General features: G+C 40.6%; 1 protein-coding gene across 8 annotated transcripts in view; it reads left to right on the top strand.

The window, feature by feature from the left end:
- Positions 1–14361, top strand: part of KIAA1958 (KIAA1958 ortholog) — a 115103-nt gene that overhangs the window by 3161 nt on the left and 97581 nt on the right. For 2 of the 8 annotated variants that reach the window (XM_073345656.1, XM_073345654.1), the window contains exons 2-3: positions 6630–6674; positions 13408–13541. The exons of 1 other annotated variant lie outside the window; for it this stretch is intronic. The gene's annotated coding sequence lies outside the window, so the exon portion shown is untranslated. Of the gene's footprint in view, positions 1–4169; positions 4265–6629; positions 6675–10861; positions 10892–13407; positions 13591–14361 lie in introns of those variants that run through there. 5 more of the 8 variants (XM_073345663.1, XM_073345653.1, XM_073345655.1 and 2 more) reach the window with 4 other exon arrangements.

A 14361-nucleotide genomic window follows, 5' to 3' on the forward strand; every position in this document is an offset into this window, starting at 1 on the left:
GTTGTGTGGAGAGGGGCGGTGTGTGTCGGGGAGGAATGGTTGTGTGGAGAGATGTGTATGGGGGAGGAATGGTTGTGTGGAGAGAGGGGTGTGTGTGTGTGTCGGGGAGGAATGGTTGTGTGGAGAGGGGCGGTGTGTGTCGGGGAGGAATGGTTGTGTGGAGAGGGGCGGTGTGTGTCGGGGAGGAATGGTTGTGTGGAGAGATGTGTATGGGGGAGGAATGGTTGTGTGGAGAGAGGGGTGTGTGTGTGTGTCGGGGAGGAATGGTTGTGTGGAGAGAGGGGTGTGTGTGTGTGTCGGGGAGGAATGGTTGTGTGGAGAGGGGTGTGTGTGTGTGTCGGGGAGGAATGGTTGTGTGGAGAGGGGCGGTGTGTGTCGGGGAGGAATGGTTGTGTAGTGGGGGGACAGACACTCTGTCTGAGAGACCAGGTCATGCAGAGGGAGAGAATGGGCTGATTTCCCTTTTTACTTCTACTTCTTGCTGCAGAAACGAACCGCTCTCTTTGACCCCCTGGCCCCTATCAAGGCGGGGGGGGGAGAGTCACCCCCCAGCTCCGAGTTTCCCACGCCCCCCAGTGGCGCGTGCTGCAGGGCAGAGCCGGGCGCGCGCTGGGGAAGGGGCCCGCTCGCTCTTACTCCTCTTTGCTGCGCGCTGGCGGGCTCCCCGCGCGGTGTGTTATTTATGGTTTCTAACGGGGGAGGAGGAGGAGGTGTCTCTGTCTGCGAGGCTGCGCACAGGGGCTGGTGTTTGGTGTCAAGGAAGAAACCCACCCAGGGGTGGGTTTGGCTGGGGGAACCGGCGGGAGGCTGCAGGAGTTGAGCTGTGTAGGTTATTTCAGAGCTCAGATCCCAGAGGTGGCTTTGCTTTTGGATGGCTTGGATCGGTTTTATATCTTTGTATTTGACGCGCTCCTTCTGGAAGCAAAAGTTCTGCCTTTTTTTTTTTTTTTTTTTTGCCATTGCTTTTAGGATTTGGGATGTAAAATAACCCCCTCTCCCCACCTGACATCTTTACACAAGTGGCTCGTTGAAGCGAAAGTTTAGCGAAGTGTTGTCTGTACATCTTTAGAGATAGAGGCTGAGGTATCTGCGTAGGAGGGAAACGTCTGGACGTGTTTTTATAGGGCAAACAGAGTTTCTCTCTAGAGATATAGTGCGTTTAGGTAAACAGCTTGATACTGATTGTGGTACCTTGAACATATGCAGAAACGATTAGAGGATGCACTGGATTTAGCTGTTGTTTTGCAGACGCTGATCAACCCTCCATCCCCTTTTAGTATAGCTTTGTGGTTGCAAGTATGGTTGTGTGGACGCAACCTTTAAATAGCTTGATTTCCCCCTCCCCCCCTTATTGAGAAGCAGAATCTTTTATAATCAATGCTCTTTTTGTAGTAAGTCTTGTATATCAAACGTTGGAAGCGTCTCTTGTGAATGATTGCAATGGCGTTGTTGCAGGAAATGCAAAAGATCCAATTGTTGGTAGTGAACAAGCTGTAGAAGCGTTTAAAACCATAACCCATCTTGAACCTGGCTTGTCAGAAAGACAAATCAGGAGTGACAGAGGAAACCAGAGTATTGTAAAGCAAGTACAGAAAGACACTCAAGCAAAGGAAAACAAAGAAACATTTTGTAGTGGAAAGATATATGGAGCCTTCTATGGTTTAATTTCGGCAGTTAAAAAAAACAGAATCTCTTTCCATCAGAAAGGACTAGTTAGTATATGTTAAAACTCACCTTCCTCCCTGGTGTTAGTGGTTATAAATATCACTTGTACTCAGCTGGATATTAAATAACACTAAATGAAAATTAATATTATTTCCTAAAAAAATCAAGCTGAGTTATTAGTGACAATAGGCAATTCAATGGGTAAAAATATAGGTTGGATTTCAATAGTAGAGTTTTTATTATAAGATGCTTGCTTCTCTTCTCTCCCCCCCCCCCCCAGTTATATTATCAGCATTAGTTGTGCTGTAGAATTGTAAAAACAACAGGAGAACTTGTGGCACCTTAGAGACTAACAAATTTATTAGAGCATAAGCTTTCATGAGCTACAGCCCACTTCATCGGATGCACTGATAAAGTGAGCTGTAGCTCACGAAAGCTCATGCTCTAATAAATTTGTTAGTCTCTAAGGTGCCACAAGTCCTCCTGTTGTTTTTGCAGATACAGACTAACACGGCTGCTACTCTGAAACCAGTTAGAATTGTAGATAGTCAGGGTTTGAGCTTGCATCATTAAGCTTAATTGGAGTTTTTCTACTGATCTTAATGGGAGCAGGAGCAAGCCCTTAGAGTGTACTTGCTAATATATACAAGAATGTGCAAAAATAATTGCGTCGCTTTGACATTCATTGTGCTTAAAGGTTTTTTTATATTTAAAACAAAAATATCTTGAAAATGTTGACTGGGTGTAAGATCTGTTGGATTTTTTTTTGTTTTATTTTTTTTTTAAATATATAATAATCTAAATCCTTCTTTTTCCTAACTTTACAGTTACTCTAAAGCCAAAAGTACAACTAGTCTTATGACTTCCTCAGGCCCCTACAATGAATCTGCCACTCATCTTGGATTAAAACCCAGAGCATTGGCCTGCTAAACCCAGGGTTGTGAGTTCAATCCTTGAGGGGCAATTTAGGGATCTGGGACAAAAATTGGGGATTGGTCCTGCTTTGAGCAGAGGATGGGACTAGATGACCTCCTGAGGTCCCTTCCAACCCTGATATTCTATGACTGCCGCCTCCTTATTTTTGACTTTAAGCAAAATATATTTTTCAATATTGTGCTAAAGTTTATCAGCCCTTTGAAGTATTATAAAAAGTAAACTAACACATTGAGTTAGTTGTTTACATACTTTACACCCTGCCAGCAATAGAGATAAGACTTAACAAAGAGATTTGTATAAACTAAATATTAACGGAAAGTGTTCAGGTGAATAATGGATTGTGCTAAATTATGTGCAGTTTAAGGCTCTTCTGAGATATGTAGTGTAGTTCTTCTTTGTAACAGTGACAGAAAACCAGTTGTCAGCTAAACAGCATTACATAGACGTTGTTTTCTGTTTAGAATAGCTGAATTTCTGCAAGTTAAACAAAATTTTGTTGAAAAACAGTAACACCTTTCTAGCATCTTTAACATTTTTTATTTGGTTACTCTTGATAGCTGATTTTTACTGAGCAGATATATAGATAATGGTCTCTCTTTTAATCTTCTCCTGTATGCTCTTACAATTAATGCATTCTACATTAGTACTGTAACTTCCAATGTGCATACACTAAGAAGTTCCCTGTATTTGAGTTCTTGGGAGGATATACTGTATATATGATGTATACTTTTTTGTACAGTTGCAAAATAATGGCTCACTGTGGCTGCGTTTGCAGAGCGTTAAAATTCAGTTGACTTTGTTAGCCTTTCACATTTGACAGTTATCAAATGTACTGTACCTTCATTAAAGTGTGCCTTAAATCTCATCTTGATGTTAGTTTAGTTGAATGTTTTAAATGAGTAGTGTTGTGACTAATTTTAACTGAATGGAAAACCAGAGAGTTTCAGCAATATGATTGTTTGGCATGTCCAATATACCTCTTAACCTTGCAGCATGCTCATTAGCTTTGCTCTAGATGGTTGTCTGTGGTCTGATGCTTTGAACACACCAAGGGGAACCAGGAAGATTCTAATACAGTTTTGTCACTGATTCTCTTTTATCCTTTGGGCGAGTCACTCAGTTTCCTGCATCTGTGAAATGGGGATAATAATACTTATTTACCCAATTCACAAGGGCATTGTGAAGATTAACTAGTGTTTGTAAAATACTTCAAAGAAATATATATGGAAATTAATCCTCTCTAGGATTATTATACATCTGATAATTCAAGTGATAATTCAAGATGAGTGCAAGGCTTTGCTTTCAAATGCTATCACTTAGAGATTTTTTTGCAAAACAAAGTAGAGGGAGGTGAATATGGAAGAAAAGGTAAATGAGCATGAATTGTAAACAGTTTTACACAGTTCACGTTTGTAATGAAAAATATTTTAAATAAAACAAAAACTGAAGTTAAATGTTTTCTTAATGTATCTGCATAGTAGCCCAAAGCAACTTGAAAGAGTTCTGTCTTTTTAAAAGACCCATGGAGAATGACTGCTTCATCTTAAATTATTTGACCTTGGTGCTGATTGGTTGATTTATGAACTTTATTTACCCACAGGACTGGAGAATTCTGTCGCAAGACAGAAATTACAGTGTACCAGTGCTCTAGTTCGTTTCCTAGGTAACAAATATACAGCACAGATTCCATAATGACGCCCTTGGTTGGCTAGTTATTGTGTACATTTCTTGTTTAGTAAATCTGAGTCCTGAAATAAATAAAAAGTCTTGTTTATAAGACTGTTCCAAACACAAACTATCAAAAGCAAAATGGAAATGGAAGGCTTCTACGCTGTGGGAATTTATTGCATTCTATCTAAAGTAATACATAGGTATAAAGGAAAGTTTCAATATAAATGAATGTTACAGTTATACACTGGTCCTATTTGAAAAGTCTTTGGTGAAAAGAATAAAGCTAAAAACTGTACTGCATTTTACTCAAGCTTGTATACCTCTCTCAAGTCTGACATTACATTTGCAAGGCAATAAGTTATTTAGTATCTTCACTGTGCTGTACTCATTGGCTATAGTAAATGGTTCCTCATTTTCCAGTCCACCAGTTATCAAAATTCCATGCTGTTCGCATTGCTGAACAGTTCCTTCCTTTATCCAGTCCCCTTTTCTGTTACTTTTCCCTCAGTCTGTTGTCTGGTGCCTTTCCAGTGGAAACCTTTTAATGAGCAAAGGTTCTCATGTGAATAAGAATTTGCAGGATTGGGCCCAACAATATTTTAGGTTTCATTCTGTGATCTTTCCCAATAGGAAATATTCACTCATTCCTTTTTCTTTCCTGTGATATGAACTGAAGAGTTATTATCATCTTAAAAATCACACTGTCTGATATTTATAACAGTAGGTAAAAAAACACCACCTAAAATAACTGAAAGAAATTAGAGGGGGGGAAAACAGTCTCTCTCTCTCTCTCTCTTCTACCTCCTCCCCCACAGTTAGTTTATGTCCTGCATTTGTCAGCTCTTTTTATGTACTCAGTTCATTGTTTCCCCTTTCTTACAGCAACAGGTGACAGAAAAACATTTTTAAAAATAGGAACAATTGACTCTAAATCCACAAAAATGGGCAAGTCTAGTACCTGAAATCACTTTACAACTCCTATTTTAAAACTGACTAGATCTCAAGTTGATGATATCCTCTTCAATGATCAATACCATATATCAAAAGCCTTAATTATTTTCTACTCTCCCACTTTCCAGGTCCAACTTTAACCAGTAACTTCTTAGCAAAAGGCTGGGGCAACAGAAATCTACCAAAAAACTGACTTTTGTGGTGGTCTGATTCAAAATCTATGGAACTTCTGCAGCAATTTTTGTTGATTTTTATTTTACTTGGATATGTTCTTATACTGTAATGCCAAGGAGAAGTAGAGTCAATGAGAAAATATTTATTAGTCAACTAAACTGAAATGTTTCAGAGTAACAGCTGTGTTAGTCTGTATTCGCAAAAAGAAAAGAAGTACTTGTGGCACCTTAGAGACTAACCAATTTATTTGAGCATCAGCTTTCGTGAGCTACAGCTCACTTCATCGGATGCATACTGTGGAAACTGCAGAAGACATTATATACACAGAGACCATGAAACAATACCTCTTCCCACCCCACTCTCCTGCTGGTAATAGCTTATCTAAAGTGATCACTCTCCTTACAATGTGTATGATAATCAAGTTGGGCCATTTCCAGCACAAATCCAGGTTGATTATCATACACATTGTAAGGAGAGTGATCACTTTAGATAAGCTATTACCAGCAGGAGAGTGGGGTGGGAGGAGGTATTGTTTCATGGTCTCTGTGTATATAATGTCTTCTGCAGTTTCCACAGTATGCATCCGATGAAGTGAGCTGTAGCTCACGAAAGCTCATGCTCAAATAAATTGGTTAGTCTCTAAGGTGCCACAAGTACTCCTTTTCTTTTTTTTAAACTGAAATGCTTTCTCTGCTGCTGTACACCACCTGTTCCAAGAGCAGTTTTGAATTAGAGCTGATGTGATTAACTGAATATTTTCAGTGTTGGATTAAAATGGTAGGGCAATTAAAAAGAAAAAGTAACAACTTTGATCACGTAACAAATTTAAAAATCTAAGATGGCATCACAACTAAAAATGAAAAAGTAATAAAAAAACCTGTTTCAATTTGTAGCTCCATAATGACTTCCACCTTCATCTTAAACTTGGTATAATTTTAAAGCACCAGTCCCACATGGTTTAGGGCTTGTTGGTATGTAAACAAACAGTAGTAATTTTTAAAAAAAGATGATGATAATGTCAGGTACTGTAAATTTGACCATAGATTTAAGATGTTATTTTTTAAAAGGTCTGCAAATGCTAAAATTCGTAGGCTGACCACATAGGCTACCACAACTGACCACCGCTTGGCTAAGAATTGTACATACTGCTAGTCAGTGCAACAAATATAATACAATATTTCAGTACAATCTTCCAACTTTTCTCTCCCACCTCTTTTTGTTTTGTTTTTCAGGCCCTGATTCTGCTAAGACCTATGCACATGCTTAACTTTATGAACGTGAGTAATCCCAATAATTTCAATATGGCTATTCACATGTGTAAAATTAAGCATGGATGTTAATCTTTGCAAGATCAGGGACTTCGATTGTAAGGTCTTTTGGGTAGCATTTGTCATTTATTATATATAGGTATATAGTGTGTGTATATGTATGTGTGTATGTATAATATATTTATACTATATATATTGCCCATCCTGGTTGATGCCTCCAGGAACTACTGTAAATAATAACAAATATTGTCAGGAAATAGATTTTTTAAATGTCCATAGCCATTTTAAAAAGCTTTGTTTTACGATACATAAGGAAAAGATTTTGTCACTGAGGTCACAGAAGTCATGGATTCCGTGACTGTCAGAGACTTCGGTGACATTTTCTATATCTTCAGCCCTGAGCCAGGAGCGGTGGGGTCCCTGGAGCTCCAATTTGCCATGGGTGATGGGGGCCCTGGAGCTTTGAGCTGCCACAGGGGGCTGTAGTGCTGTCATTCTCTCCTTCCTACTCCCTTTCAGCTCTTCGTTATTTTTAGTAAAAGTCACAGACAGGTCACGGGCTTCTGTGAATTTTTGTTTATTGCCCGCGACCTGCCCTTGACTTTTACTAAAAATAATGGAGACAAAATCTTAACCTTAATGATGTACTTTTATGGATTTAAACATCCTCGTGCACTGTCTGAAACCCAAATACTTGTATCTGAGGCCTGGTCTACACTGGGGGTGGGGATCGATCTAATTTATGCAACTTCAGCTATGTGAATAATGTAGCTGAAGTCGATGTACATAGACCTACTCACCGCAGTGTCTTCACTGCGGTGAGTCGACTGCTGCCACTCCCCCATTGACTTTGCCTGTGGCTCTTGCGCTGGTGGAGAACAGGAGTCGACGGGAGAGCGCTCGGGGGTCGATTTATCGCGTCTACACTAGATGCTATAAATCGACCCCCACTGGATTGATCGCTGCCCGCCAATCTGACGGGTCGTATAGACATTCCCTTAGTCTCTTGCTAATACATGAGAAATAGCATTGAAACTGACTAGATACAGTGTGAAAAAGCCAACCTGATTACTCAGTTTTGTCCAAACTGAGTCAAAGAAATGAAGTATTCAAGCAGCATAAATGGTGAAAATTAAATAGTTGTTAAAACTAGGAGAATTTTAAATGATCTCAGGAATTGTATTTCCAGAGGAGTGTGATTTAGTGGGTAGAGTAGCTAACTATGGCTCAAGAGTCTGAATTGTATAAGTGATTTTGTCACTGACTTACGCGTGACCTTGGACAAGACACTTAATGTATGTCCTCAGTGCAGAGTAAACTCTAGTTACCCACACTCAAGTTGCTTCTCGCAAGTTAGCCTAGCTCATGTGAGAGGGGCTACACTGAAAAATAACACTCAAGTTGCTGTGTCTATGGCTTGCACTGTATGCTTTCATGTGTGGTACTAAGGGTACAGCTACACTTTGAGCTCGGGTGTGATTGCCAGCTGGAGGAGACATACTCAGGTGAGCTCAGACCAAGCTAGCATGCTAAAAATAGATGAGTAGCCACGGGGGTGCACATGGCGGAGGGGCTAGCTGCCCAAGTACGTACCTGGGGTCTCCGAGGGAACCCTCCTCTGGGCAGTTAGCTCCTCCTCCTGCTCATGCCACAGTGGCTAGACCTCTATTTTTATTGCACTAGCTCACTCAAATCTAGCACAGGTATGTCTCCTTGAGCTGGAAATTACATCTCCAGCTCAAAGTGTAGGTGTACCCTAAGGCTTTTGGGGTTGCATTGCAGTAAGCTGAGCTGCTCTATGAATTCTTTCCCTTTCTGGGCACATGGAGGAAATTGTGAGAAAGCATTGGAGGACTAGCAGCACCTAAGTGGAGGTAATCTGTGTCCACACTGCAGGGTTGCTAATAGCTTATGAGATGTGCTAACTCCAGTTTTAACCTATATCAGGGTAATCAATTGTTTTTTGCCAAGGTCCAAATTTCTTGGTCAGGGTATAGTCAAGGTCCAGACTCCAGAGAAAATTAATACAAAAATAATAAGGATACTAATAAGTAAAAGATGTCATGGTCTGTTCAAAAGCATCTGGTGGTCTGGATTTGGTCTCAGTTCACCTGTTGACTGCCCCGGTATATCCTTTGACAGGCCAGCCAACTTGAATTAAAAGCACCAATGCACTTGGGTTAAGTCCGTTTGTGTAGGACAGGACCCAACTTAAAGGCAAACTCTAGTTAGCATTGCAGGGATGATAAGCTCCAACTGTCTGACCCTAGCTGTAAAACAGAATAGCCCATGTCTATTTCTCAGGGATATTGTGAGGAGTAATCCATTAATGTCTGTAAAGTGCTTGGAGTTATGTGGAAGAGCAGTGCTAAAGAAGTTCAGAGGAAATTAATTTTTATAATGTAACTTCTGTTAACCTAACCATGTCCCTTTAATAAATGGAAACAGAGGTGCTGGGCTGGGAAGCCAAAAGTGGCTGTAAAAGTTATAGGAAAGCACAACATTATTTTGCTGAAAATTATTTATACTCCTGTTCTTTAAATCCTTTGCTATTGCAACAGATATATAAATAGCATGTCTGCATTTGTGTTCTCTGCCTGCTCTCTCATTGGTGGCCTGGGTTGTTTTTTCTTGGACATGTCTTCAGCTTTATCCTTCTCATATATACCACTGATACTAGCCCCCCTCCAAAGATGGTCTCCGGGGGCTAATTCAGGAAAGTATGTAGGCGGTGGTTAAGTCCATCCTTATTCAGAACAGTACTTAAGCACATGTTTAAAGCTAACCACAGGTGCAAAGTTAACCATGCTAAAGTGATGTCTACGGGACTTAAGAATGTGCTTAAGTGCTGTTCTGAATAGGGAGGTTTAGATGAAATGACTATAAGCTAGGTGCATAGATAGTCTCACCTTTGGTCAGAGTGTACGTGTGGAAAATTTCAGCCCAAAAGGCAAATGTTTTGGGATGAAATGTGAAAAAAGTGAAATTTGGGGATGAAATGTGAAATTGGTACTCTTTTATAATCTTACCTATAGCAGTTGTAGCCTGTACCTGCTTTACATCTTGGCATCTTTTCCCCATAGATCTTCCAAGTTTTCACTGGATTTAATTTATTTGCACTAACAATTTGAAGGGATACTATTTAACTCTTTGTTCTAATTTCATATTGCCCCAGTATAAAATGCACTTGCACGCCGTGTGCTTCCTCATGCTGGTCTGAAATTTAACATACAGACTGGATTTGAAAAATTCCACTTGAACTTGTGCAGTTTTAGAGACAGCTATGAGGTGTCCATGACATGGAATGATTCTGTGCTGTAGCCAGACGTTTTTCTGTAGACTTCCTTTACGCTCACTTTGCTGAAATGGGTAATGTCACTGTAACTGGACAGGAATTTGAATTGGATTTATTATAGGGTAAAATGGAAGGTGACCCAGCTTTTCCCCATAGAGCCAAACCCTGGGTCTGCCTATGCTAGAGTGGGAAGGTGTAAATTCCAGCTTGAGGAGACATGTCAGCACTAGCTCTGATTGAGCGAGTGCACTAAAAATAGAAATGTAGCCATAGAGGCAGGGATTAGCTGCCCTGAGTATGATCCCATCTGAGTATGGCTAGCTGTCCCAACTATGATCCCCTCCTGCCACTTGTGCTCTTATGGCTACACTTCTATTTTAATGTGCTAGCTTGATCTGAGCTAGTGTGGGTTAGTCTCCTCCATCTGGAATTTACACCTTCCATGTAGACATGTCTGATGGAGCTAGAGGCTGCCACAAATTGCTTCCCTACCAATGGTTGGCTGCCCGAAATGAAGCTGGCTCCATTCATTGGCATCTAATGTAATCTTTTGCCACAAGAAGAGACAGCTCAATAGCATGAGAAGCATCAGTGCCTAGTGGACTGAGCACAAGGGGCTCTTCTGTTTTAATTCCAGCTCTGACACTTACTTCCTTTGTGGCATTGATCAAATCACTTATGTTTTGTGACTTAATTTCCTTATCTGTAAAATGGAGATGATGATGATGATTATAATGGACACTTATTATACCCACCCAACAGGGATTTTGTGTTGGTGAATCAGATAACGTTTCCAAAATGCAATATAAAAATTAGTTTTGCCAACACATGAAGACTGGGGAAGACATGGGAGAGAGACGTGAAAACAAAAGTGGCAGAAAAATGGCACTCTGGAGCAAAGAACACGTAAAATAGAAGGGGGATAGACAATGTAATTGGTACACTTTTTCTTCCAAGAGACCTGCATGCAAGTTTGTCCCAGGATGGTAGAGAAATATGTTAGTGAAAATTAGCTGACACACCTCTAATCCGGAACTTTTCATAGTTGTTACACGCAGTGTGTCTTTTTGGATCCAGGACTGACTATTGACCATTCTATACCTCAGATCTGTATGTTTGGGGGCAGTGGAATTCTGAATTTGGTGGTGGAAGGCAAGAAGCAAAATGGGGGAGAAAGCATTTCTTTGCACACTTATATTACATAGTTCTGATTGATTGCTGTTGAACTCGCTTGAATGCAAGTAATTTTACCAGGTGACCTGTATTCAGCGTAGGGAAATACGGTCACCCTAAATACAGCAGAATCTCCTCAGATTTCTCTTATCTGCATAGGGCATGAATGTCTTTAACGTCTTCTTTTGACTCTATATGGCAGCTTTACATGAACAAAATCTCCCATTTGAAACTTTTGAGGTTTATCCTCTGGCTTACAATTTGCATCCTGTTCGTATTTCTCTTGTTTGTTCTTAACACATTCATGAATAGTTTCATTGGAAGGTTTGGTTGAAAAAGGAGAACATGTAAGCCCTTGACAGGTAGTAAGTTGTGCATTGGCCTTGCGTCCTCTTACACAGTTCAGAGGATAATACTCTTGTTGTTGAGTGTGTAGTGGTCCTGTAAGCAAACGGTGTTTTGCATAAAACTTTCTATGGTTTGTTCATTCTCTTGACTAGACCATTGGCTCTCAATGGTATAAAGAAATGGTTTGTGCTCGATACCATTGCTATTGAGGTAGTGTTGCTTTTCAGCAAAGGTCAATTGCATTCCATTGTCCGATACCAATTTCTTGGGAAATCCTTCTTGAGTGAAGACCAGTGAAAGGAACTTTTATCATTAATTCAGTGGTAACCTTTACAGTGAATGTAACTTCCTACCACTTTGAATGATCATCTACCATTACTATGACAAACCTTTACATAACAGACTGATCTTCTTCAAATGATCCCATTATATCGAGAACCGTTTTCTTTCATGGACAATTGGGATTGTCAACTGGTGTGAGAGGGATACTGAAGGTTTTCGTGACTTATAACTACTTGCACAAGCCATGCAATTCTTTATTATTTCCTCAACCTGCTTGTCCATCCCTGGCCATTAGAAGTCTTGTCACAGTTGTCTTTCAGTTAGACTCCTCCTGAGATGTCCTTCTTGTGCCGGGTGGATCAATCATTCTCTCAGACGTGTAGGCACAACAAAATGGCCAATTCTCAAAATGCATTCATTTACAAGGGACAGTTCTTGTGATACGTGTCTATATGGTTGCAAGTGTTCTGGCATCCTCATCTTATAAGGCCACCCATTGACTATATAAGGCTTTAGGTCCTGAAGTACCTTGTCTTCTCTCATGGCTGTTGCTCACTCTGATTCTGTGATCACTCCTTGAGTTGCAGCAGAGATTTGTGCAAAGACAGTCTCTTCATCATTGTTCACAATTGCACCCTTATGATAAGGTATGGGCAGGCCAAGCAGACAATCTTCAGTGGTGTTCTTGGCACCTGCAAGATACTGTCTGGAAATCTAAGTCCATTACTTTGGTGGCCCATTTGGCAATTCTTGGTGCTGCTAATCCAGAGCCTCATGTGGTAAAGAAAACTGAAAGAGGTTTGTGATCAGATCTTAAGATAAATCTCCTATTCCACGGGTAGGTTCTGAACGTTCTTACTGCCCAGAAACATGCCAGAGCTTCTTTCTCAATGACAGAATAGGAATTTTCTGGATGAGTCAGGGTTCTGGAGGCAAATGCAATAGTGACTTCTTGTCCATTTTTTAGCTGAGTCAAGACAGCAGCATACTCTCAAGCATCTGTTGTGACAATTGTGTGCTTCTCAGAATCAAAAGGGCTAAGAGCTGGGCTGGTGGAAATTGCATGTTTTATCTCATTAAAGCTGTTCTTGCACACTTCATCTCATTCAATCCTCACATCCTTTTTAGGTGATGACTCAAAGGAACTACTTTTATAGTAAATTGCTGTAAAAACATAGAATAGCATTCACACAATCCCAAGAAGGATTGAAATTAGTCCTTGTTGTCAGGCTCTGGTGAATCATGAATGGCTTTCACTAGGTCTTCTTTTGGTTGTATGCCATTCTGAGAGAATGTGAGTACTAGATATGTCAGATTGTACAGAATTGCCATTTCTTGTTGCTGTTGGTAAGTCCTTGTGGCCAAAGCTTTTCTAGAACCTATTTTAGGATGACATCATGTTTGGATACATCTTTGTCATACACTAGAATGGCAAGGTAGGTGAGGTAATATCCAGCTTTTCTTTTCTTGGTCTGAGGAAGCTCGAAAGCTTGTCTCTTGCACCAACAGAAGTTGGACCAATAACAGATATTACCTCACCCACCTTGTCTCTCTAATATCCTGGGACCAACAGAGCTACAACAACACTGCATATAAACTAGAATGTCATCTTGAAAGTAAGTAACGCCCCTTGTCTCTCCAAAGATCCCATGCATCATTCTCTGGAATACGGATGCTGCAGAGACTAACCCAAATGGCATCCACTTGAATTGGAACAAACCTTCTGGAGTGATGAAAGCTGTGTACTTGCGGGATTCTTCCATTAAGGTGATCTGGAGGTAAGCGGCGGATCAATCAAGGGTTGTAAAGACTCTTGCCTCCTTCAAGGTGAGCAGCATTTTGTTGATGTTGGGTAGAGGATGACAATCCACAACACGTTGGAGTTTAGCACGCTCAAGTCCACACGCATGCAGATAGCACGATTAGCCTTCCTGGCAACAATGTCAGGAGAAACCCATTCTGATGAATCAACTGGTTCAATGATCTCTGCTTTGCATAGTTTCAGAATCTCCTCTTTGACTGGTTGTCTCAATGCAATTGGTATGTTTCACACTTTATGCTATACAGGCACCACTTTGTTTTTTAGCTGGATCTTCTGCTTTGAACTTTTTTGTAACACCTGTGGTACCGGTGAAAACTTCTGGAAAGTTGGAGACAATTCCTGTTTATAGCCTATCCTCAGTTTGCAGGACAGGTTCTGTACTATTCAGATCTAATATCATCTGAAGATCCCTTTGATTCTTTCCTAAACTAGAAATTGCCTTTCAGACTACATAGATTTCCCCTTGGGTATTATGGCTTTTGTACTTGAGAGCAGCTGCAAAAAAGACCATTGATGGGGTTGGGAGATACACCATACCCTGGGTTCTTGTCTGGAGGATACAACTCAGTTGGGAGCTGGAAAATAGCACAGTTTAGAGGTGGCTGGGAATTATAGTGTAAGCAGAACCAGAATCCACTAATGTCCTCCTCTCAGGGCCATTGACTCACACTTGGTGGTGTGGTGATCTCCTCTCACATTCCAAACACCATCAGGATTCAGTTCACTATCATCCTCCTGAGTGAAGACTCCAGATAACAACACTGCTGGCAGACTTA

This window comes from Lepidochelys kempii, chromosome 5 (assembly GCF_965140265.1).
Source record: "Lepidochelys kempii isolate rLepKem1 chromosome 5, rLepKem1.hap2, whole genome shotgun sequence".
Classification (NCBI taxonomy): Eukaryota; Metazoa; Chordata; order Testudines; family Cheloniidae; genus Lepidochelys; species Lepidochelys kempii.